Here is a 25,021-nt window from a genome sequence, read left to right on the forward strand (position 1 = left end):
CTCAGAACACTTCCAGCAATGAACTCAAAACAAAATCGCCCAGGCCTACGGTATTAGAGGCTAACGCTAATCTATGCATCCAATAATAACGCAATGAGAACACATGGACCGCTTGTACTCACGAGAAACCGAGAACTAGAAGTGCCGGTGGCCACGTTTATATGGACACATTTACCCGGCCTGATCGGAATAAAAATGCTTCATGGACACACCCGATTCGGAATATTCGGACCCGATCAAGCCATTCTGATTAAGACTTTATTCCGAAAGTGAGGGGCGGTTTATGTCGATTGATGATGCGATCGGCGCGCACGAAAACGGTAATTCCGAAATTGCGGAACCAACCGTCTTTACCGTGCATGTCTGTGACGTCAGTATACGCGGTTGTTATTCCCGGAAGCTAGTAGAAGCAGAGCAAGCGAAATTGTACTTTAAAGCTTTCGAAAGTGTGCCGTCCCGGCAGAGGTTACGCAAATTCCATGCATTCAAGTTACGATGTGAGCGAAAGTAATAACCATGTTGACGTGGGTATGTGTCATTCCCCAACGTTGACAAACAGGACAACCTAAATATATGACAAACACAAACTTGAAATCTAAGAGCGCTCTGGAGACGCCAGGTGTACTTAAAGTCGGCCCTGGGCGATATTTTCATTTGAATTGTGAGAAGAATGTCAATATTTACTTGAAATGGGGCAGCAAGCTTTTAGCGGGATCACCAGTGGGTTGGCTGCCACTCAAACCAACAAACATCCAAAGTGTGTAGCTGAAGGAAAACAAACAAACAAATATTTGTATATTTCAGGGCTTCTACGGCAGACTCGTGAACGTTGTTGATGCGGAACTCTGCAGGAGTCTTTTCAAACGGGGGCGCAAACATCCCCCTGTCAGTTTTGGCTCCATTAAAAAAAAAAAAAAAAAAAGGCTCATCAAAGTCAAGACGTTAGATGACAGTTCTGTGCGCAAAAAACAAACAACATTCAAATATGTCCCAATTTAGCTAAATGTTGCGCAAACTTGCGCGCTGTTTGCCAATGGGGTGTATAATTTGATTAGACAAATGTCTTGTGAGCCTGCAATTCGATTTTTCAATCTCATTTCGCCCTTGTACTGGCTGTCCAAGAGTGCTTGTTCAAATTCTTGAAGACGTCAGCATGCAGCTGCAAGCCGTCAACAGCTTCTCCGGCAGAGCACAACTTGGGGAGGGGGGGGGGGGGGGGGAATGTGGGGAAAATCTCTTTTCCCGTGACACCGAACAGGTGGAAAGATCGTGTGCGTCTTTTCCATACTGTACACTATTGTTTCCTAACCTTCAATGCGCCAAGGCACATATTTTACATGACAGCAATGTCACGGCAATGCTATCAAACAAAAAACGTGGCAAATAGTACAGTATTTGGCAATCTCATTTCACGGGCTGTTATTCTGTTGCATGAACGGCAACAGGTGGACGGCCACTTAATACTTTGGGCCATCACGTGGAGGAACATTTCATTGTTCTGCCTGTCACTATACGTTGCTGGTATGGATAGAGGAACAAAGATAAATGGGTTGTTCCCCACTTCCCATGGCGCATCTGACGATTTCTCACGGCGCACTAATATGCCGTGGCGCACTTCTTCTGAATCGTGACCAAAATAATCCCCCAAAAAGTGCAACACTTGCACTTTCTTGCAAAAATCTTCGCTCTAGTGTAAAATGTGAACGTTTCCGTGACTTGCTCCTTTCCTCCAAGTCGACTTTTCCGATTCGAAAAGCACCTTGCGGTCCAAATAATCCAAATGTAAAGAGGTACTCTGTTTTGAACGTGGGAAACTGCCATTGTCTATTGTTTTCTTCTCATGCTCAAATCAGACGTCCACATCAAATGAACGGCGCGGATAGATCCGATACCCAGTCTGCAGCATGCAGCGTTGCGCAAGCACAACAACAAGCTTATGTTTAAGGTACACCGTCCAAAGTGCCAGAAGCAACGAATGTTCCGCATAGTGCTGGACCCACAGAGTTCATGCAAGTACAGAATGTCCTGTGACTACTCATAAACGTTCTGATGATTTCACAACAGCATGAGAGACAAGAAGGGCAATTACTGAGGGCTTTGCAGGTGTTGTTTTTTTGGGGGGGGGGAAACTTCAGGGCCAATATTTTGTTGAGCTGTAACAGAGGACTTAAACTCAAACGCCGCTTCAATGCTGCCAAGTGCACACATGCCGACTGTCGGCGTCTGGTTTTGTTGCGATGAAAAATGTGAATCAGTGATGAACGTCATCGCAACGTCGCAGATCCAACAGCCAATCAAAACTGCACGGGAACTTTCACCAAGGAAAAATGTTCCCGAGAGAGATTCCAACAGTGTACGCAACGGCTGATAAACATTCCCGTTTCTTCTTGTTTGTGGTCATCCACTTCTTGACAAGCGCACCACGTTTTGATGGTTCCCTTCCAAATTTTTTAACAGTACATTTATTGTATTTGGAGCCTCAAAACAACACGTCAGCAGCGGGTTGCCCCGTTTTGTTGAAATTGGTGTTGCCACCCACCGATTGGTCCCTTGCAGCGAGACGGACGGGCGTACGACTCTCTGACGGGAAGCGGGAAAAAAAACAAAACGGATGCCTGCGGTGCGGCGGGCGGACACTTGAGAAGGTGCGTCTGGCGGGGGTGCGGGTGATGCAGACATCAGGCGAACACTTGAAGGTTTCGGGGGTTGGGGCGCCTTTGAAGGGGCGCAGCGTGCTCACGAGTGCCGGCCTCACAGCACCGCCGCGCCCCCCCCCCCCCATTCCCCCCTCGCAGTGGGCTACAGGCGAGCTCTCTTAACACCTCGTAAATCTCACCTGGTGCTGCGCACGCACACACACACACACCCACACACGCGTGCACACTCACTGTGAAGTACAGCGCACATCCTGTATTGTACGTATACGAGAGACAGAAGTGAACGTTGAAAAGTCTGAGTAGGTCTGAATGGTTTTGAAAATAATTGAATATAATTGCGATGCTCTTCTTATGTATTCTTTTCAACAAATAAGCAATACATGAATCTGTGTTACAATGAGCAATATTAGATTTATTTTATGCAAGTGTTGGTCTTACACATTTAACAAGAATTTTTTTTGTTTTTCGGGGGGGAGTTGTGTGCGGGGGAGGGGAGGGTTGTTGCTAAATCTGACTAATGGCATTTCAATTCATTCCAATGAGGAAAATGGACTTAATGTACAAGTAAATTGAGTTAGAAGCTTGGTCACGGAACAAATTCAATTAATAAGTCAAGGTACCGCTGTGCAGTGACATCAGCATGATTTCATATAATGGCCAGTCAAGAACCCTATTGAAGTGGAACACACGCACACACACTTCAATGGAGAAGGGAAGGGGCCTGTTGATGTCTTTTCCTGTTATGTTTCCTTAAAAATTGAGATGTTTGAAAATATTAGCATTAAACAGTTTGGCTTCCTATTCTTGGGGAGAAAAAAAGAACTTCAGAATTTGTAATGTTATAATTGCGTTACTTTTCGACGATTATACGGCAGATGGGCCCAACTGATCCATGAGCATCGTTGGCAAGATGCAAACACAACAGGAGGGTTTCAAAAAAAAAAACAAAAAAACCGAAATCCAACAAATTTGAGGGTACAAAATCTTGCTATTCAAAACTGATGCAAATCACTCCGCCAGTGAAGTCAGCTCGTCAATACCATTGCGAGCGTTTGTTTTCATCGGTTGGCCTCCATGTTGACACATTTATTTATTTATTTTTTCCCCAGGAGAATCAAGTACAGCGAGTCCCGCAACATCTGTCCAGTCGACTCGGACTCTCGCATTAGCCGCTACCGGAGCGCCGCTTGGGGACTTAAAGCGGGATTAAAGCACAATTACGCCCTCCAGATGTGCGGCCAGATGAGCCGGCCGGCCGCGACGTTTTGCCGGAGGAAAGTTCAAAACGGCGCCCGACAGCCGCGGGCCGCAGCGCCTTGGCGTGACAGTTGCCTGCAGCGCCCAGTCGGCCTCAACAAGGCAGACCAACACACCGCTTACAATTACTCCTCCAAATCCCTAATTGCGCCCTTGTGACAAGTGACGTCATTATTAAGGCCTACCTGCGATATGATCACTTGATGGCAAACAGTCTTCAATACAATGGTGCCTTTCCGTGGAAGACACAAAATGACCCAAAACTTCCGAGTGCTAGCGTATGCTTCATTCAAGCTTGCAGGGATACCCGGCCATCTTGACTTGATTCTATTCATAACAACAGACGACATGATGAAACAGAAACTCCTGGCTCGCTCCCCTGCTCTGCGGAAAGCACCAAAATCCACATTCATGAATCACTCTGTCCACACATTATTCCCACAAGCGTACGAGTGACATTATGTAACGGAAGCTGGCGAGCCATCAAGAGCCAAGGGAGGACCTCGCTCTCTCTTTTTTTTTTTTTTTTCCTCCCTTTTTTTCCTCTCCTGCCAGTGCCGTCCCGGCCGCGCTCCAACACGAGCTCGGAAGCCCTGCGTCGGCCTCCGAGGGCAAACATTCGAGAGGACAAAGTCTGAGATGCAAAATAAATATGAATTTGTTGACCTAGTCGCCTTTTTGCATGGCTAGAATGTAGCAATGGCCTTTTTAACCACAATCAGAGCGTGATGAAGCAAAACAAACCTCAATGAGCTGCCAACACACACACTCATAGTAAAACACTCGAGGCAGCCAAAAAGTGACGTAGTAGTTGCCTGAATAAGAAAGTCATGGCACCTGATGAGCTTATTATGAAAGTTAATAATTTCTTTAAAAAAAAAAATGATACAGTGAATTACACTTTGTGTATTTAAAACAACCACATCACTTTGGCTTAAAGGCTGCTAGCTTAATGCTAACACATAATAGGAAACACCATAGACGGGCTTTTTAAGCAAGGGATATTTGAACAATGTTTGCATTATACTACCCCGTAGTGGTCAAAGCATGCACACCCGAAGGAGTAGCACAATGCCCATTGAATTGAAGCAAAAAGAAAGGAAAAAAAAAAAAAGGGTAAAACTGTTCTATTCTTTACATTGGATTAAATAATGTTATGAAAAGGGTTGCTGATTTTAAATTAGCCAATTAACTATTCAATAGATCGACCGGCAGCAACACAAGTGTGGCAGAAAGTTGTAGTTGCAAATATTCATTGGCGTTATTTTTCATACATCTTATTTCACCTCAATTTGACACACAAAATGTGGATAAGCGCTTGGTGTTTTACGTCCAATTTCCAAAAGAGGAAGCATAACAAAGCGTGACGAAGAGAGGCGCGTGCGCTCGGTCCACCTACCAGTCATCTTGCGTGAGATTGTGTGCACGGCTAATTATTTCCTCGGGCCTCCTGCGTGGCACGGTCCGCCTCGTCTCCACCCTGCGGGACACGAAAAGAGCGTAGTGAGGGCGGGTAGGCGTTACAAAGACAAAGGCGGGGGGGGGGGGTCACCTAGCGTATAGAAGACTAACAATGCCATACAGCAAAACTCATCACCTTTATTCCTCACTCTCTTTCAAGCCTTGGCCTGTTTATTACGAAGAAAGGTGATGGAAACAAATCCGAAGAGGCTCACATGACTGGAACGGGTTAATGGCACCTCCATTCATTTGAATGAGTTTGATTCAACCACTATACTCATTTTTTTAATATGACATAAATTGCAGTACCTCGGACGGAATAACGGACCATCGGTGAAATAAATGTGTTTTTCCCGTGCAACGTTCTAATGGGCTTCTCGCTGGGCTCGGAATCAACAGCGAAGCTCGACAATACCAAACCGTATTAAATAATTCAGATATGAGCAATTACTCCATTAAGCAGGTTTGTACACACAGCCCCACTCGTGCTGCTAGTAATGCTCTCGAAACCATACGCGAAGTGGCGCAAGCAAGACAAACGGATAAAAACGATGAGCTCATTTGCGGACGCGGAGTGGGAGAGATTCTGCGAAGGACAAAGAGAGGAGACGGCACTAAAAGCTACTTAGTGCTTCGCAACAGGAAAGCAAAGAGGAAGCTGAAGAGGAAGCTGCCGGTGACACACGTGCGAGGACCACCCATACGCTACATTAGCGCGACGGATCGTTCTTGTCGTCTGATAGACGAGTTCGGCCTTTCTTTTGGTTTTCACAGCCTCCTCGAACTGTTCTAAGGCCGGCTTGGCAACAGTGTTAAGGCCACTTCTTGTAAACATCACCATGCAGGCTGTCGTCATGCCAGCGTGTTTGCTGCCTAAACGGGCTGCGCTACAAAATGAAATAGTGGGCAAAAGGTGCGATGCATACCGTACGTTACGACCGGAACACTATGAGGAGGAACAGCACGGGATGATATTTTCAATATCAGCATGCGTCCTATCAGCGGCTTGGCTGCCTAAACGGGATGCAGCGCAAGCTGAAACAGAGGGTAAAAAAAGAGACTGACTCATACAGTACGACCAGGGTGCCAAGTGAAGACGGCACAGGTCAGTTATTTTCTGTTAAGCATCGCAAGCAAGCTCACATCTGTCAGCCAGTTTGCTGCCTAAACGGGCCGCAGTACAACCTGATGTAAAGGGCAAAAGAATGACTTCATGAAAGCAGTACGATGACTCCTTTTACAGGCTTGATATATGCTGTAAACACCATCAGCTGGGTTGCTGCCCAAACGGGACAGGAAACGAGGGCAAAAGAAGCGACAATGTTTACTTCCTGTAAACGTTAAATATGCTATAAAACAGGTCATTTGAAAAGGTGCAAAGCAGTGGGGACCTGCTGTGGTTGTCTTTTACTGTTCGTTCAACAAACTCTCCCTTCTCCCATGCAAGGCAATGACAGGAGGTACACGGTCAAGACTTTTGCTCGCCAGGTGGAGCCGCCCGGCGTCCAAAACGGGTCGGTTGCGACGTGGCGCTCAAGTTGAGCTCGCGAGCCGAGCTGACGGCCTGTGACAGTCACCGGCCCCGATGCGCAGAAGGGGGCGTGGCGGCTCGGGTGACGCTGGACGAAGACGAGCTTCAAAGCCACGACGTGCCTCCGTTGCGCTAACTGTTCGGAGCGCCCGCTGTCAGCCAGCGCGACCTTTTGAGCGCCGCCAGCATGAATGGATCCCTTTGTCGCCAGGGAATTCCACAGGCAGGCCTCTAATTAGCTGGAGGCTAGCACCCCTGCAGCACGGGGAAAAGGTAGCGCCAGTGATGCCGAGGGAGCCGCGTGAGTCCAATTAAGAAGTAGCCGCGATAAGTCAAAAATACTTTTTTTTTTTTTTTTTTTTTTAGCACGATAGAGCACAATCAAAAACATTGAGCTTAAATTAAAATGGCTTCACGCCCCCTACTAAATTGTGCCTGTGGCCAATTTCTTTGCTTTGAAGTTTGACGCACTGGCTGTATACCCTCCTTGTGCATGTCCACGACACTGGATTGCAAACCTTGACTTGCGGGTTGAATTTGTTCAGAGGTTGAATTCTCTTAAAAAAAAAAAAAGAACATGGATGAGGAAAGTCTTGTCCCAGTTTTTTTTGCTAATCATAAGTCCCCAATAAGTCAATCAAGAGCTTAACAACGGTTGACTTTCTCTCTATTTCCATCTTCTTCACGTTGTGCTGTCACATAGGTTATTCTAAAATTGGAGACTAGCGATTGTTTTCAAAATCACAGATCAGTCTAAAAGAACTTCCTTGACACTAATTTCTACTCTCCCACTACCCAGGCTTTGACACCATCTTGTGGCATCCGGGAGCGCTATTGTCGGACCACAAAACGCTTGAGGTTTTCGGCAAACAGCTGGAGGGACGATACACAGAAAAAAATAGGACAAAAAGGTGCTGCTTCACTGTACATTACTCAATGTTTTGACCTTCAGCGTGCCGAAAGATGAATGATAGGTGCATAGTGACCGCGGTGTGGTTTGCGTCGATATGAACCGCAAAGCTGTTGCGCAAACAGAAACAGTGAGAAATGCATGCGTCATTTGAGCTTTCGGAAGCGTGACGCTTAAAAGAAATCCCCACAACAAGTTGACTTCTGTCTGCGTTCTTAATAGATTTTATGTTTTCGCTGTGGCGTCTTGTGGAGTGGAAAAGAGCACTCGCTGCACTGATTTGTGTGCAAACAAAGACAATTATTTCTTGCTTAAAAAAAAAAAAAAAAAAAAAGAAAGAGAGAGTGAGGGAGAGAGAGTGGGGAAAATCACCCGCTGTTATTTCTTGATGCAAAAGCGTTGCGATTACAGCACTGCGCGGCCTGGCTTCCGCTTGGAGAGCTCTTGGATAAGTCACGCGAGACGCCCCCTTGTTTTCTTCACGCTGTGTGCGCCCTCCTTGCTCCCCCGCCTCTCGCCGCTTGGATCTCGCCGGCGAGTGTTCCCCGTGGAGGATTCGGAGGCCCGCAGCGGCAGCAGGACAACTCGCCACATGCGAGGACGTCGGCCCGAAAACATCTCTGGGGGGGGGGGGGGGGTCGAGTCAGCCCTGGGAGGGGGTCGGCCGCGGCGCCCCTTCCCTGGTGGCGAGCGTAAGGCTTTAATGGTGTCTTTGCGTGCCTGTCAAGATGGTGACTTCTGATTAAAAAGAGCCGCCCGCGGGCTGATGAGCCTCTGACGATGGAGGGCTAAATATGGTAAGGAGCAAAATGACATCCAAGGGGAACGAGGTAAGACCGGGTTTCATCTTTTCACATGTAGTAGTAAATGATCATGTCAAATGCTTCAATTCACACTCGGAGAGAAGCTGTCCTAGAAAAGGTACAAGCTCGTGATTTCAGATCACATTCTGACAGGATGAGAAGAAAAAAGAAAAAAAAAAAAAAAAAAGAAAAAGTGAAACCGTGGGTAAAAGTAGTGACTGGTCTGGCCAAGTGGATGTAAGACAATATTTGAAAGGTTTAGTGCTAGTCCGAAGGCCAGCCATTTGCTGTAAACGTCACAGTTGAAGCTTAAGTCCTATCAGCAAGCATGTTGCCTGAACGGGCTGTGGTAGAACCTGAAACAGAATCAGAAATAAAAAGAAAAAACAATCCCAGACTGAGATCCTGTAAGGGGAGCACAGTAACAACCGGTAAAGGCAGCGATTCCCGTGTCCAGTCCTGGTCGTGGAAACGGCAAAGGCCAGTTGTTTCATGACAGAATCACCCTGCAAGCTGACAGTGGCTCAGCTAGTTTTTCGCCTAAACGGGCTGTGGTACCAAGTCAAACAGTGGCTAAAAGTAGCAAGTCACGCAAAAACAACTTTACTACATTGCTCGGTTTTATAGCTACAAATTGGTCCGTTTTCAGGCCCGCCTGTGCACTCCCAACATCTCGTAGAATGTTTTAACCTAAGAATCCAAGGAACTTTGGCGGAGGACGACAACTCCATTTTCTGCCTTCCTGTTAGTGGAATGTGACCCAATAGTTGGGTCCACATGAAGTCAGGTCGCGATGACGGCATGCTCATATACGGTAACAGGCGGCAGCCCACCAATGTCATTCCTGAGAGGACAAAAACAATATAGCGTGCACGACAACACTGCACATCTGGGAGCAATGTGCTCTCCGTTAGTTGTTTTGTAGCATTCAAAACAAAACCGTTTTCCGAACCGGTTTCCAGCGTACCCCTCTCCCAGGTGTGCAAATGTTCTTAAATGGTCCCTCCGGCAGCGCACCGAGCGCCACTGCTTCACAAGCTTCGGTCCCAACGCCCTTGAATTGGCCCCCTGAGTCAATCTGCTGCCGAGCTTCGCACGGGCGCTGGTTTTGTGCCCCGGCGCGCGCCGTCAAGTGCACAAGAGCCGGGGGGAGGTGATGACCAAGATTGAGAGGCAGCCGGCGTGCGAGACACAAGGCCTTGTTGATGGGGCCGCCTGGTTCAAGGAGACGCGAAGGGACGGCGAGGAGGTCGCGACAAACGAGGCGGAAAACACGCACAAAGAGAGCGGACTGTTGCGCGGGCCGCAATTAGCGCGGCGGCAGCCGACGCGACGTTGCTTTTATGTAGGGAGCGGGCGGATGTGGCGGGAAGTGGACCAACGAGCAATCGGAGGTTGGATGGGAGCAGCGATTCCATCGGGTGTGCCGCGGGGAAATGATCAAATTGGATTTGGCCTTTACTTACGGTTCTTTTTGCATGCACGCATACTATGCGCCAGGTCATCTGCCTGTGCGGCTTTAAAAAAAAAGAATGGATGGATGGCTAGATGGACGGACAGATTGGACGGACGGACGTCTGTTCAAAGTCATATGAGGTAGAAGAAACAGCAACAACATCACTCCTCCTCGCATAAATCATTCCAGTGAGATTATTGACGTCATACACATCGTAGCCGTTCTCCTCATGATGCCGCCATTACCGACATGAGGTAAACATTAGCATCTGGTTCAGGCAGAACATAACCTCCTCCGAATCGCTTTTCCCAGAAGTTTCCAATTAGACGTGTTCCGAATCAAACCCGCGCTCGAAAGGTGTTTTACGTTACGCGTTCTACTCGAGACCGCAAGTGACGCCATGCACCAACGCCTTTGGCTACCCGTGACCCGATATCGAAGGCGGCCCGGGTTAGCGTGCGCCTGCCAACGTGTGTCCATTGGCCAACTAGGACTGAGCTTTGTCATCGTGGTTATGTGACGATAACCAGAGCTAAAGGCCAGCAAAGAAGCTGCAAGCTAGGAGGCCACTGATAATCTGGCTTTATTAGTTCCTTCTTTGGGGAGATGACACAATTGATGCAAAGGATTAGACCACTGATTCTGGGCAGCGGGGGAAAAAAGGTCCACCGCGAGATGAAACAGTTGACAAATGGTAAAGTCCAACCGAAATTTAAAAAAAAAAAAAAGTACAGTGTCATCTTACATGTGATAAATGCTATCATACTTCAACAAAATATATGGCTTCTGTTAATGGTTCAACCTTGGTGGATGGCTGCGCCCGACAGAGCGACACGCTCGTTTCTGAACTCATTCACTGCCGGGCGGTTTCAAAAAGACTTATTTGCTCTTCTTATCGCCGCCTTTGATAAGACGCCTATCATCCGCAGCATCTGAGCCAAGAACAACACTGACGCCATGTCACACTTTTCCGGAGTAGTGATTCCTTGACTGCTGTGTCGATCCGACCAAAATGTATTCAATTGGTCCAGAAATAACTTATTAACATCAACCAATGCATTTTTGTTCAACTGTTTATGCGAGTGACAGAGTGACAAGCATAGGGTTGCAAAATCCCATGAATCTTCAACGTTGGAGAGTTTCCATGGGAATAATTCAGAATAAAACATCTACAAAATTGATGGCTGGCTCTTAACGGGGAACTTCAATTGAATCGACACAACGCCATCCCGGCGCACCTTGAAAGAAAGCCGCTCTGTTTAGATCATTTGCTTGTGTTGACATAACGAAGTCCGTTAAGCCTCAATATCAAAAGATAAGCTTTTCAGCTTTAGCCCTCCGCAAATAAGTGCGGGAGCAGCGCATGAATTTGATTTTGAACACATCGAAAACGATCAATCTTTTCCTACTTGGACCAGAATTTATTGAGGTCATCGTAAGGCCTACTTTTTGATTGACACTAGCTCCATTTTGCACACCGCTGCTGCACAACTGACGCAGTTGGGAACATAACAGAAGACCAGCCGTTTTCCTTTCACACAATGCCAGTCAATGTCAGGGCCCATATAGACAAACAATGGACTGGTCGCCAGCCAACCGCAGGGTAAATATAGATCCATCCATCCATCCATTTTCTATAGCTCTGATGCTAATTAGGGCGGCGAGAGGCGGGGCTCACCCTGGCTAGGTCACAACTGAATCAGAGTGTTCGTTCAAAAGTGTATATATATATATATATATTTTTTTTTGATACAACTCTGGATGTCTCCAGATGTACAGTGCAGGTGTAGCTAATGTTTGGGCCGATGACTGGCGGTCATATGGCCGCCACAGCGTCAAACCGCAAACGGTGTTGCGTTGACTTTGCCTTGCGATAAGGCTCTCCGCTTTATAGCCGCGTTATAAAAACAGAAACACCCTTTATTTTTCTAGTGGCCCTTTGGCTCTCATGTAGTTCCACATGTTAAAAGTATCAAATATAAAATCCCGGGATTTCTTCATAAAAATGTCACTTTTAACCCATTTCCCCGCCGTTGCTTATAGAAAAAGCTGCACTCCCACAAGCAGTCCAAAGTTCCCAATGTGGATAAATCACTGCTTTTGCAACGTACAAAGGACACAGTGTCTTTGGCAATTGACTCCGTGACTGCCTTCCACTTGGCTCGATACTTGTCGGACGGAGAACAATGGGAAAATTATTCCACTTATAGTCTGCTTTGTAGCGGGAATGAAATAGTCGCTAGAGCCGACGGGGAAAGGTCCCGACGTATCGCTACTTTGGCAACACTGACTGCTTTTGTATACTGCGCCCGACTCTAGGATGTTGCCTGCCTCCGGGCTCCAAAAACGAAGCTGCGCAAGAGTTTGTGCGATGCAGCCGGAAGAGCGTCGCCTCGGCTGCAGTCACATGACCTCTGGCCCCTCCCAGCCCCGAGGTTTTAAAACGGGGAAGTCGGTCAGGTGGGACGCCGCGAGGTCACTCGTGTTTCCCGCTAATGATGGAGATTTCCGGCACCGCCTGCAGCTAGGCCACCTCTGCCTCCCCCCCGCCCCCCCTCTCGTCAACTACAACAACAAGCAAACTGGACCTCTCACCTTTAGTGCTCAAGGCCAGAGCTAACCGCCAATTACCAGCTGACACAGCAGAACCTCGTTCCGCCTTCTGGATTCAACACATTCTCATCAAAGGCTAAGATCATGTCCACACATGGTTTGAAAAACAAATTCCATTTTTTTTTCTTTCTTTCTCATATCAACAGTTGCTTTTTGAAAGGCACGTAGGGCGGGGCGATTGATTTTGTTGCTCAAGTTAGCACACGCAGACAAGTTCACTGGATCATGTTTAGCTATACATTGACAAGACCCCGCCTTATCTTTGCTCTCTGCTCACCACGCATACCACCACCCACACTCTCAGTTCCAGCAGTTAATGAACTGTTTTTTTTTTTGGTTGATCTTTTCATTTTACTGCCCCACAAACGCGAATAAAACTCACCTCATTCATCCCGACGACATTTAAAAAGTACTGTAAATGATTGCTGCGCCTGTTTAGAACTCTTTATTCATCATGTGCTATGATGTATTGTAATGTGTTATGTAAACATATAACTACATACACCACACGTGGAATCTAGCTGGAAAAATCCTTTTTAACGCGACTTTAGTATCGTATCAACTGAAAGGAAGAGGGGAAAAAAAAAAAAGACTCATTTAAAAGAGACGAGACTTTTAGGCCATGTTTCCCCGCCTTATACATTGAACATTCATGAACATTCATTCTTGCAAAGTAAAATCCCTCCGCCCCACCACCAACAAATCACGAGGAGGTTCCAAACCTAAAGCTTCTAGAAAAGGCCAAGTCACATGACTATCACGGGGCGAGACACAAACACCAAAAGGCTTTCTCAGGCTCGCAGCAGCAGCGGCGGGTCGCCATTTGGAATCAAACACACCACCGCGCATTTAAACGTTCGGCGGCCAAAACCGTCAACCCAGACACTTATTCTGTACTCTTGATCACTCTGCCACGGTCAAACACCATGGAAGGGACTGGTTTACCGGGGATGAAATCGGAAGTGCATTTTGACTCAACAGCGCTGCAAAAGGGGCAAACTCACGAATATACAGTAGAACAACGTATAGTGAATAGGGAGTGATTACAAGCACATGGTAGTCAACAAAAGCTTAACGTGCTCCTTTCATGACAGCAGTAAACAAATTGTGCAGCTGCGAGTCACCCAGAAGCTTGAGAAGGCCGACAAGCCAAATATTCCCAGCTGATCGGCGCCAAGTTTGTCTTTGGGCCAACTCCTACTACCTTCCTCTCTTTCTTTCTCTGGCTGGCTGGCTCTCTCTCTCTCTCTCACTCTCTCTCCTCCCTTCCTCGCTCGCTCGCTCACTAGCAGGCCGCAGACTCATGGCAGAGTTGCAAGACCTTGGCGGGCTGACAAGCAGCAGGAGAAGTGGCTCCACTACATCCTCTCGCCGTGTCAATACCGCTGAGTCCGAATGGGCCATCTTGGGCGGCGCGAGTGCGTTTAATAGCAAAGTGCCGATATTCAGAAGAAATCCAGCGTGACGTCGACCCGTTAACGTGCTTTTTCCGCGCTGTCTGCGGCGCTGGAAAACACTAACGCCGGAACGGCCTGGTGACATTTCGAGAAAGCTGTTTTGATACACGAGTGAATTGAGTTATGAGATCGTAAGTCAAAGCACCACTGTATTTGGCGGTTCACGTCGCCGCTGCCGACACCTGGCGCGTAAGCCCGACACGTTATCAGGTGGTGAAAAGACGACGGAGAGGATACGCTGGCTTTAGTTTGAGAGGGGTCATGTTCGGGGAGGGGGGCGTTTAGGAAAGCGGAGCCGGGGAAGGAGGTCAGAGTTGTGATTGTCAGTCCCCGGTGGGGTGGGGGGGGGGGGGCGTGCGGGGGCGACAGACGTGCAGCGAGGGGGCCCGGCCTGGTCCGACCCGCCTCGCTCGCCCCCAACGGCAGCCTGGAGCTGATTTAGGATTCTTGAACCGCCGCCAACATTCCTGGAGGAACTCTGTAAGAGGAGGAGCTGCGAGTGGGATGTGCAGAGAGAGAGAAAAGAGAGGGAATGTGGCAAATATGGAATTACGCTGTGTGTGTGTGTGTGCGCACGCGCATGTGAGAACACGCATACTGGGTTGCTATGGTGAAACAAGACTGTGTGTGTGTGTGTGTGTGTGTGTGTGTATGTGGGGGGGTGCGTGCGTGTGTGTGTGTGTGTATGTGGGGGGGTGCGTGCGTGTGTGTGATAGGGGGAGGGTTTGGTAGAATTCCAAATGGGAACATTGGGAGTGCTGTGTGCACAGGGAGCCAAGCCAAATGTGCGTGTGTGTGCATGTGTGTGTGTGGGTGTGTGTTGGCGGGTTAGTGAATTACAGTAGAGGTGCAAAGGGTGGGGGGGGGGGGGCAAATGGAGACAGAGTTTGACAGCCAGCAGGTGAATTTGAAGAGATGAAAAGAAGAATGAGAACAAAGAGTGTGTTTTGGCACAACACCTAATACGCATTACAGTGGTGCCTTCAATTATGTCTTTCATTTGCTGGTTGAGCAAGCTTAAAAGTTGGCTTACTGATAGCAAATCAATACTACCCATTGACATGAAATGGAATTTCCATTGCGGAAATCGACAGAAATTGACATGCTTTCAAATAGGAGAATTGCCACTGTGTTGAATAAAAACTGGTTTCATAAAACATTATTACCAGGGCATGATTTTTGGCAGAATGAAATTCTGATAACCGATTAATTGGCTGATTAGTTAAAAAATTGAATAAAATAAACTTTTTTTTGGGTCCTTTAACACTTACGAGACGAATTGCAGCTTACTGTATTTGGGGCAATGTGAAAGTCAAAACAACTGAGTGCCTTCGCATTGTGCTTTTAATGGGGCGTGGTCTAGTGAGTGACATCTCTAAATCCCTTAATCGAGTTATCAGATAAACATGGATTTGCATTATTTGCATCTAGGGGGTCACGTTCCACATTTTAACATCTATGACTGTGCATGTGGCTGGTGAGTGACGTGGGGGTCGGCGAATGAGAGTGTAGCGTTGGCTGCTACAAGCTCTGGCTAGCAGCCGGCTGCTAACTGGCTAACCAGCGCCTGGCGTCAGTTGTGGCCATAGCAACCTGTGTACGAAAGTGCTTATTTATGACGTGTTTATTTTGTTACTGTTTGTTCAATAAAGTGATTGTGGTGCTAGGCTTTATTCAAATGAGCTGAATGCAAACGCGCTGTTGTGGTGCGCTTGCTCATTAAAAAGTTTGGCTCGCAACACAAAGAAAACAAAACAAAACGACGACGCAACGGCTTATAACCGGAAAAACACGTGAATTAGGGCTTTGGTTGTTGTTGTTGTTGGATCCCCATTAGCTTTCGCAATCTGCAAGAGCTAACCTTCCCGGCAATAAAAAATATTGAAGAGTAAATAAGTATATAATATAAATTATAAAGTAACAATAATACAGTCGTACAGTTAGATGACATAGTGAAACAAAAAGCAGACATTAAATTGGTTGCCATTTGGTTTAACAGGAACAACAGGAAGTGATCTGTTTAGATTTCCCGCGTGCATGTGCGCGTGTGTGTGTGTGTGTGTGTGTGCGCGCGCCGCTGACAACAGATGTCCGGCGGCACAACAAGGCTTTGGCGCAGCGCCACTGGAGCGGGCGCGGCGTTAGCGGAGGATTTAGCCTCACGTTTGTCGTCATGCCAGCTGGAGCGCAAACCTGTTTACATGTGGCGCTACCGACACCAACTCTGCTGGTTGATCTCCCAAACAAGACTTCTTCGATATCTTTTGCCCTCTCATCTGTCTGAAAAAAGTTTTATTTTGAAAATCATCCACGCGCGCCTCCACATGTCAAAGCACTCGTATTGGTCCAGTGATACGTCAGTAAAAAAAAAAAAAAAAAAAAGCGAGACCACGAGCTACCAAAAATGATTTATCTTAGCAGCAGAGAGTTTATGGCTTCAAGGGATTCTCACACCCCTGTCAAGTGTGGTGTCTGGCTTGCGTATAAAACTGCCGATAATGTACTGAATATCATGCATCCATTTCCAATGCCTTAAAAAAAAAAAAAAGTAGATTGGACATAGGGAACACACTTCAGATGTCACCGTTTCCCATTACCTAAAGATGATTGAAGAGAAATAAGCACGGGGAGCCCGCTAATTTCAACAACTACATTTATCTACAAAGGGAAATCAACCCCAAAACTGTCTTCACAAGAAAATGTTTTATGCACCTTAACTAGTCTAAACATGGCATTCTGATTAAAATTGCGTCTGTGGCATATGAGTAAGTAAAATCAGGTCGCGACCAATCATGACTCAGCCTCAGAAAACCATGAGCCCTGAGCAACTGTGATGTCATTTTCAGTCATAGCAAGTGGCAAAATGGCCGCCCAAAGAGATGGTTAAAAACGGGTGGATTTTACTGCTCAACTCATACTCCACAAACGCAACATTAATCAGAATGTTGTGTTTAGACTAGTTAAGGTGCATAAAACATTTTCTTGTAAAGACATTTTTGTGGTTGACTTCCACTTTAAAGTCATTCAATCCCAAAGACACATTTATGTCTTTTCACAGGCCAGCATTCAAACCCGGGAACTTTTTTTTTTTTTTTTTTGAAAATGCCTGGTACCGAAGCGCGACAAAAGGCAAGCGAAGCCTTTCCTCGCACACTCCTGAAAGCCTCTTTCCAATCTGCTGCCTCAGAAGACGCCCAGTCTGACTCTGATTTGTACAAGAAGCTGCAGAAACAGAACACCATCTTGTTTCTTCACGTGCCTGTTGTGCTGCTTCAAAGCAGAGCAGGATTGGCGTGCTGCGGCCTGGGCTTAGAGGGAGCCTTTAGCCCCCGGCAGCGTCTTCAAACGCCAACCGGCTTGGTGGGTCCGTTTCAAACCCGTTACAGCAGCAAGCTTTTTTTTTTTTTTTTTTTCCCCCCCTTCGCTTCTTCTTGCCTTCCCCCGGTTATCAGCGCCAGCTATTTATAGACGCTCCACTGCAGCAGCAGCCTCAGCGGAGTACAGTATGTTCCACACAACACGGGCCTCTCCTGACCACATAGCTCAGCAGGCCTCATGCTTGCGCTGCTCCGTAAACAGGCCCGGGCTGCGTACACAGTCAGCGTTTTTTTTTCCCGGAGCTCTGAGCACCTCCCCCACCATCAATCACGTTCAGGCAAGCATGCAAATCCTTCACGGGCGGTTCAGAGGTCAAGGCCGAAACTTAGAGTGACTCTGCAATGAAAGATAAAACGCGTGCGAGACATCAGATGCATAAATCGTTAAACTCTACACAAACGTACAGGGCGGGTATGGGCGGGGCCACCTGCAGACACAAGCATCACCTCGGTTGCACTAGCCTGCCTCGGGCATGAAAGTTGCAAGCAGACTTATTTGAGTTTAACGGTTTCTGGTGAGTCAGCAAATTTGGCCAACGTTGGCCGTCCACACGCGATGACCAAAAGTCAAGTGTTTGTTCGCAAGCGAGGCCGACTCGTCCGTTTACGATGCGTGGCTCCAATTTGGTAGCAAATTGTGACATCATCTCTCATCACGCAGATCGTTTTTGAAGGACCTTTGGAAATTAGCCTATAAACGCCGCTTCAAATCAAAAATGGTAGGCTTCAGGTGTCTTCTCAGTCATTATTCTTCATATTTTTTGTGGGTCTACTCATGAGAGACATGCCTACCTTCTCAAAGATACCCAAAGGAAATGACAAAATTGACTGAAAAATGGCCACTTCCAACCAAAATAGGAGACTGCCTGTGTCTTTTCGGGCATGGCTTCTTGAGACTTTTTTGTGGGTCTACTCATGATAGACACGCCTATCAAATTTCATGTTGCCAAGTGAAACTGGGTTCGAGGGCTGTATTTGTTGTCAGTACAGCGCCCTATCCAGAAATGACTTTGTAAGGCTTTTGATTGGCTACGCTGGCCTTACTGCTACAACTGATGGCACCATTTGTTGCTTGGACACGCACTTGACAGCCGGCAAATGTGTTTTCATGTGGACCGGTGCAATTTTATTGTCGGCGCACTCATTCCAAAATAAAAAAAGACGGCGCGAGCATGCGGCACGTCTCGGCTAACGACGACGGACTGGAGGGGCTTTAACGAGTCACGGTGCGCCAACTTCTCTAACAAGGAGGCGCAAAATACTGTTCACTGATTTGGAAGCTGTCCAAGCAGCGAAGAAAAAGCCGGCTTGTGAATGGGGCTGATGTATGGAGTGTGTGTGCGCGCGCATTCACCTGGTTTCTATCAGGACCACTGTAATGGACCTCCTGCATCAACTAATGGAGAACATGTTACTACACAGAACACAATTATGACATATTTGGCCCGAAGAAAGCGACTTTGAAAAAGCAGAACAACAACAACGGTGGAAGAAGGAAAAATGGCGGAAAACAACGTGGATATTTGTGTAGCACAAAGGCCAAAAGGCCCAGAAAAATGTGTTTGCGGTGTAAACTGAGATCCATAAGATGCTTTCCATCACTGCTAACTGCCATCATCATCATTATTATAATGGCACTGCATTTGTCAGCATGTTCCAACATGTTTTCTCCGCGAGGATACGCAATCAAGTGAACCATGTTTACACACAGCTGTTAGCGTCTCAGGCCCGCCGCACGGCGAGCGATGCGGCCAAAAACGACTTCGCCGTTCGGAATTTTGCCGTGTTCTGCCGATCGCTTTCATGAGTGGCCAACTGTTGACCATTGGTTTTGCTGATTCAAATTTGAATCACCGGGGAACAGTGTTGCAATGTCACAGATGTAACAGCAAAACAAAAATGCAAATGATCTTTCACAAATTAAAAAAAAAAAAAGCGCCGGTCCACTTCAGTTGCTTTTGGCTGTGTTAAACATTTTGCCACGCTCCTAAAGCACAGGTTTTTGTTTTTTTTTTCCTAAAAAGCCAATGTAAAACAACGCCCAACCTAAACATTCATGATTAATATAAAGGAACTTCAATTTTCACCAAATTATTAAAAGAATTAAATGTAAAACAACAACACTGGAGCTAGTTTACAAAAGCAGCGATGCCAACTAAGAAAAAAACAAAACAACAACAACAACTAGCGAGTCTAAGTCAGACAACATGAGAGAAATCGTATTCTTGTTTTTCCGTATGACAAGAAAGGAGCCTAGTGGAACGCAATCCCGAAGACAAACGTTCTCAACATGGCGACTGGCACCCATTTACGTATTTCGACATGTTGGAAATGCCCCAAGGTACTGTATGTGCTTTCAAGCCGCAAATATTTTGCCGCGGTCGCCTTGCCTCACCTGAATAACTCTATGTGAGAAAAGAGCCTGACAGACCTGCAAACGCTGCGAGCAGGCATAAACATCACATTCATGTGAGGCGTCACAATCATATCAGAGCTTTTAATTGGCTCAAAGCTGAGGTAGGGCGAGTAATTTGACTAGTGTTTGTTTTCGGGTGTGCCTTTCCCAAATGTTTTGTAGGTATGCACTAAAACAATTGAAAAAGAAAAAAAAAAGATTGCTACAAACCACAGATTTCCACAATATAGAGGAGCTTTTAGCTTGGCATTTAAGACCCTTAGCGGCTAGGCTAGGCTAGCTGCTCGCATACGGATTCCCACCATTTAAGAGCCAGTATGGCACCATTTGCAGCATTACGTAACTTAACGGAGGATTTTTGCTTTTAGCACTGCAACCATGAGGCCAGAAAGGGGCTAACGGCTAACAAGAGACAACTCAGGCGTATTAGATTAGCATTAGTTTTAGATGACTTATCATGCCTTCATATTACATTATACTGTTATCGCCCCAGCATCACAGTTTGCAACTAGAACGCAGCAACGGTCTCAACATCACGACGGAGATTTTATGAGTCACAATTAGATTCCGCTCAAGCGTCAGTCTGATCGGAGACATTTAAGAGAAGAGAGGAGAGGAAAAATAAAGACATTTTTTTACAGAGCATTTACAGGCAGAGGTGCCATTGAACAGGCGTTTAATTTGCCCATTTTATTCATAAACAAAAATAAGTACTATTTTAAAAATCCGCTTATGTGCCCGTACACGTCAAACTGCTCATCGTGGTCACCGGACACAGTAGTAAAAAGACGGTGCTGTGGGTTAAAAATCCAAGGGAATTCCAGTTAGCTCGTGACCTTTCACATTGCAAGTCAGCTAACGGACTTTTGGACGTTTGGTGATATGATTGAACATTTTGGTGTTTGGCGGTGATGTTTGTTTTTACTTGTTCCTATTCCGCTTTGTCAAAATATTGCTTTACGTGAAAGCGTAAAACGTGATCTTGGTCTAACATCAAAGTCTCTGCAAGGAATGGACAACAACGTAGCGTCTCTTCCCATGGACGCGACAACCCAAAACACAACAAAAAGGAAGTGGTTGCTTTTTGACACGCAAAAACCACTTCCCATCTGTCAATGAAGCGCGCCGCTAGCCAAACTAGACTGCACAAATCAAATCAAATGTTGCGTCAGACGTGGACACTAATGTTGTTGCTACCCGAATGGCGGCAAATGTCAGCTCCCAGCATGCTTTGCTTCTCCACACGGTGCCACTAAAGTAAAACATCTTATTAGTGGCGCTCCTTCAAATGTCAGCATCACAAGTAGAGACAGTAATTATAATAATTAAAAACTGCCTGCAATTTTTTCACTTGAGTGTCACCGGGCGTTGCCCGTATGAAATAAATATATATGTGAGACATTTGAATGTCTTCATGACCCACGTTACTGTATGTACACAATGTACGCATGCATGAAAAACTTGCTCGTCCGCATACTCAAACAAGTGGGGGTGTTGACAAAGGAGGGTGGCAAAAAAACAAAACAAAATGTAGACTCCACATCGACGTTTGAATGTTATCTACATCAGTATTCTCAACCATGTTAGGGATCATTAGGTGTGCTGTGGGAAACTTTCCAAACTTCCGCACATTATTCTGTGACTACAAATAATGTCTATTTGTTCATCCATCTACGCGCTGTTGACAGTTACAGTATATTGACAGACACAACGTAAAATTATAATTTATAATTAATGCTCTGCTGCTTTTTCTTGAATCGGTTGCACAATTCATTTCCTCTTGTCCATTCATTTTCTTATTTCATATATCAGCCGATGTTTCAGGCATTGGCTTTTTTAGCCCCCCTAATTCAACAAGAAATTCCTTATCGTTGGGTTTTAATTGACACCCACCCAAAAAAAAGGTTTGTAATTTCCAATAGATTCCACAAATGAGCAGCAATGCACGTTTTTTTTTTCTATTAGCCAAAGCTATGGCATCCTTTCAATTATCCAGAAAGATGCCACCAGATGGTTCCAAAGCAATAAATTTATATTAGACATGGCTTTGTCCTGAGCAAAAGATAGCCCCCCCCCAAATAAAAATTAAATTACTTTATATAATCTTTGTAACGTTTTGTTTGTTGGTGTACCATGAGATTTGACATGAAGGTTGGGAAAAATCTGCCCACTGAGGTTGAGATCAGGCACCGGCATGACAGTCTCAACAGGTGTCACTGTTCCAACCAGAATAATTCATGCATGATTGCTGACACGACTCGCCTTCCTTTCCTCCTGCAATTAAAACGCAGACGAACTTGTGTTGATCACCTCGCTGCTCCTCTCCTTCCCACGGGAGCTCTCGGGGTGGGGGTGGGGGGGGGCGTGGGGGTCTGGTTCTAGAATCACAAGACGCGTGACTCTTTGGCCTGGCATTGCGGCGCACGGGAGAGCGAAAGGGGGGCTTAGAGGCGGCGGATACTGATAGTGACGGGAGTTAGCCAAATCCCAGCGGGAACGCTACGATGCGGGAAATCCACTGCCAAGCTCGGGGATGATAGGGGAGGTGTTCGAGGCGACGGCACGTGGTTTTCCCGTCTATGCAAAGCGATGCTCTATTTTCCCTGAGACCGGCTTAGCACTAAAAGGCTCAGCGGGCTAATCCTTTAGCCAAATGAAGTGTCTAACCTGAGGCTTAGGTTGCCCACGGGAATCACGGGGGTTTAATAGTCGCACACACCTCGCACCTGTTCAGCAAAGACGGAGACGGATTCGTCGAAAACCTGTGCGACCGGCGCTGACGCGTTAACAAGCTACGCCAGTCAGTCATCGGCCCCCAGCTGTCAAAAGATAACATACATAAATGTAGCGCACGTCATGTCGGGTTCAAGAAAACCTCTGCCCCTCTAGGATCCCACAAAGACTTTACAAGCGCATAAACATTCCCTGAATGTCACATCCAATAAGTTTACAGCAAAACCGGGCAATTGAATTAAGCGATGCTCTGTTTTACTGGAACTCTGCTGCAGTGAAACGCATTACGGCCGTCAGATGACATATGACAGGCAGCGTGTCACATGAGACGTCCCACTACTGACGTTTTTGATCGGATATCAGGCAAGATCAACTAGACAAAAAAACAAAAATCCCCGCCAAGTGTGAAGGTTGAAATTGTGTGACAAGTGGTGTGAAACATGAAACTTTGATCAAATATTCATCTTCAGTATGATGTCTGACAGTGGCGTGAAACAAGTGAAAACGACCTCAATCAACCTACAGGATGACTGTTGTACAATCCCTTTTGAAGGTTGGTAGAAAATATTGTGACACGGAACTAGTCAACATATGTCGGTAGGATCAAATTATCTGGCAAAATCGACGGTACAGTATCAACTAATTATCAGTCAAATCCAATGGGACCTTTGTTGCGACAAAGACTAAGATGTGTGAAGATGATTGGTTGAAGGTTTTGACTGGTAGAGGGGTGATGTGAAACAAGCAACCGCAATCAAATGCACGGGATTCTCGAAAAACCTCGGATAGGTTTGAAGACTGTACACATTGTCCTGAGTTATTCACTCAAAACTCACCCATTGGTGGCGTTTGGTCCTTTCTGAAACGCCCTAAAATGATACAAGATGGACACAAAGCTGTAATTGGAAAATAGCAATTGGTGTCAAGGAAGCACGTCGAAATCATAAATCTCGACAGCTAAGATTTATGCATGTCAGGGTGGTGCTAAGTTTAGTCCGGGTTTTAAGCGGAAGTTATAAAGATCGTTTGACATTGCTAAAAAAAAATTTAAAAAAACGACGAAAGTTGGAGGTACTGAGCCACATGTATATAAACGCCACATGCACCGCAACACCCGACCACTCAACCTGACAGGACTCAGACGTGGCATCAGCGCAACATGGTGACCATCTGCTCCGCTCCAAGAAAGACGCAGGCAAGTGCCCTCCAAACGGTGTCAGTTTTCACCCTCCGTTTGCGCGTTTAACAGCCTCGAAAGCGGCGGACACAAAGGAGGCATTGAGCGCTATAGGCGGCGCCACGTAAACAAACGTCGTATGCGGCGTGACGGCCGAGCTCGCGCGGCGCTTCGGTGACTTCAAACAATTGAACATTTGACAGCGCAAAGAGCAGAAATGACGTTAAAAGATGATCTGTCGCTTATGATGCAATCGGCAAGTTCACATGCAAGTGGTGAGGGGGTGGGGGGGGGGAGGTGTTGGATTAGGGCCCAGGTCTTCGAGCGTTTATATTTTCGCAGCGCCAACATGTAGTTGTGAGTAAGCATAAGAACGATGCTAGACAAGTCCAGTCCAATAAGATTTGATTGACAGTTTACAGCTGAGCGCGCCGTGGTTGCAGCACGTTTAGCAAAGGCGGCCGCAGCGTTCCAAGAGCGGCGAGAAGGTCTTGATTTTTTACCATTTCGAGGGCTCGTTATATATACTTGAGTTGTTTATGTTGACAACGCTCTTCTCTGTGGTGTGTCAAATTTACAAGACATTTATTGTCCCTCTACAGGGACTTGAAGGAAAGGCCTTGGAATCAGTCTTTTACTTTTGACACAAGTATGCGCACTTCTACTTGGGTACGGAGTGTGAGTATTTTCGCCACCTGCTCGTGAGGCGCACGGGGCGGTTGCTAGCTCGCCGAGCACCGCGTGCTGTCGAAAGGAGCCCCAAAACCACAAGCGTCAATACCTGCCTGATGACTTGCAGCATCCCGCCGCCTTTCACTTGCCAGGTTTACACTGCGGAAAGAATCTCTTAACTCGTTTTTTTTTTGGCAGTTTTTTTTGGGGGGGGGGGTGACAGCTACTCTGAGAGATATCTACAAAGCGGTCTTTGAGTGAATTCCAAGGTGGGAAAAAAAAAAAAAAAAAAAAAGACATTTGCGGCAAAACTACTTGAACGGTTTCAAATTCAAAGCACTTCCCGCTTTGCATCGACAGAACTTGGCAGCCATGTCAAAACGCCAACAAGTGGATGATTGGGCCAGGAAAAAGTTCAAGCTAACAAAAGACGCCGGGCTCTTTATTGTGTGACAATTGCAATTTGTTTGGGTTACAAATGTGCTCAATAAAAGGTTTCCG

The 25,021-nt window shown here is 46.5% G+C and overlaps 1 protein-coding gene across 6 annotated transcripts in view; it reads right to left on the reverse strand.

Annotated features, from left to right (window-relative positions):
* LOC147128841 (thyroid hormone receptor alpha-B) overlaps positions 1 to 25,021 on the reverse strand; it is an 88,865-nt gene that overhangs the window by 40,180 nt on the left and 23,664 nt on the right. For 5 of the 6 annotated variants that reach the window (XM_086015902.1, XM_086015906.1, XM_086015904.1 and 2 more), the window contains one exon: positions 5,314 to 5,394. The gene's annotated coding sequence lies outside the window, so the exon portion shown is untranslated. Of the gene's footprint in view, positions 1 to 684; positions 878 to 5,313; positions 5,395 to 25,021 lie in introns of those variants that run through there. The other variant, XM_086015907.1, reaches the window with a different exon arrangement.

The sequence above is a fragment of the Filicampus tigris genome, chromosome 19, assembly GCF_054856515.1.
Source record: "Filicampus tigris isolate MCC_2025a chromosome 19, RoL_Ftig_1.0, whole genome shotgun sequence".
NCBI lineage: Eukaryota > Metazoa > Chordata > Actinopteri > Syngnathiformes > Syngnathidae > Filicampus > Filicampus tigris.